Below are 1,831 nucleotides of genomic sequence, written 5' to 3'. Positions count from 1 at the left end.
TCTGGAGACATTATTTGTATGGGGAGAAGTGCTACATCTACACAGATCATAAGAGTTTGAAGTATTTGGGTACCCAGAAAGAGTTGAATTTGAGATAGAGGAGATGGTTAGAGTTGATAAAAGACTATGATTGTCTAATAGACTATCAGCCAGGGAAAGCTAATGTTGTGGCTGACGCCTTAAGTCGCAAGACTATGGCAAGTCTACAGGTTACTCCTTTGTCTTTGGTACATGAGTTGAGATCATTACATGCCAGTTTAGAGATTAATGATGAGGGGCAGAAAGCAGTTGCATGGCATGTACAGCCAGTGTTAATTGATCAGATCAGAATGGCTGCTCAGAATGATGAAAGGTATCATAAGCTATGGGAAGAAGTCCGGCAGGGCAAGAAACCAGAGTTCTCAACCAGAAATGATGGTCTACTGCTACATCAGGGTAGAATATGTGTTCCTAATGATGTTAATTTGAGGCAGATCATTTTGAAGGAAGCACATGAGTCTCCTTTTGCTATGCACCCTGGTGGTACAAAAATGTATAGAGGGCTAAAGAGCATTACTGGTGGATGGGTATGAAGAGAGATGTGGCAGAGTTTGTATCCAAATGCCTGACTTGTTAGCAAGTAAAGGCAAAGCATCAAGTACCAACTGGGTTGTTACATCCACTACCAGTGCCAGAATGGAAATGGGAGAGAATAACAATGGATTTTGTAATGGGACTTCTGAGGACACAGAAGAGTCATGATGCAGTGTGGGTCATTATCGACAGACTGACTAAGTCTGCTCATTTTCTGCCAGTCTGAATGGACTACAGTTTAGACAGATTGGCCAGGTTGTACATTGATGAGATTGTGAGACTTCATAGAGTGCCAGTATCCATTGTATCAGACAGAGATCCTAGGTTCACTTCTAGATTCTGGGGTAGTCTTTAGAGAGCCCTAGGAACTAGATTGAACTTCAGTACTACATTCCACCCACAGACAGATGGCCAGTCTAAGAGGGTAATTCAGATTTTGGAGGACATGCTACAGGCTTGTGTGATTGAGTTTGAGGGTAGTTGGGATACACACTTGCCTTTGATTGAGTTTGCTTACAACAACAGCTACCAATCAAGCATTGGGATGCCTCCATATGAAGCTTTGTATGGTAGAAAATGTAGAACCCCGTTGTGTTGGGATGACGTGGGTGAAAGAAAGATGATTGGACCCGAAATTGTCCAGCAAACTGAGGAGAAGATCAGGGTGATCAAAGATCGACTTAAAGCTGCATCAGACCGTCAGAAGTCCTATATTGATTTGAAAAGAAGGGATATTGAGTATGCAGTGGGTGAGAAAGTTTTCCTCAAGGTTTCTCCTTGGAAAAGGATTATGAGATTCGGCAGAAAGGGAAAACTAAGTCCTCATTTTATCGGGCCATATGAGGTATTGGAAAGAGTGGGTCCTTTGGCTTATCGTTTAGCACTACCTCCAGAGTTGGAGAAGATACATAACGTCTTCCATGTGTCTATGTTGAGGAGGTATCGATCAGACCCATCTCATGTACTACCAGTAGAGGAAATTGAAGTGAATCCAAACCTCACATATGAAGAAGAACCCATGAAGATTCTGGCTTATGAGGTGAATCAGCTACGGAACAAGCAGATACCATTGGTAAAAGTGCTGTGGAACCATCATTCGGGCCAAGAAGCTACTTGGGAACGAGAGGAGGACATGAGGAGACAACACCCACAGCTGTTCAGAGATTGATACCAGGTAAAATTTCAAGACGAAATTTATGTAAGGGGGGGAGAATTGTAACACCCCTATTTGTATAGCCTGGTATATTTCACTGTTCTG

Source organism: Hevea brasiliensis, chromosome 5 (assembly GCF_030052815.1).
Source record: "Hevea brasiliensis isolate MT/VB/25A 57/8 chromosome 5, ASM3005281v1, whole genome shotgun sequence".
NCBI lineage: Eukaryota > Viridiplantae > Streptophyta > Magnoliopsida > Malpighiales > Euphorbiaceae > Hevea > Hevea brasiliensis.
The sequence above is the reverse complement of the archived record's forward strand: the minus strand, read 5'-3'. Positions refer to the sequence as shown.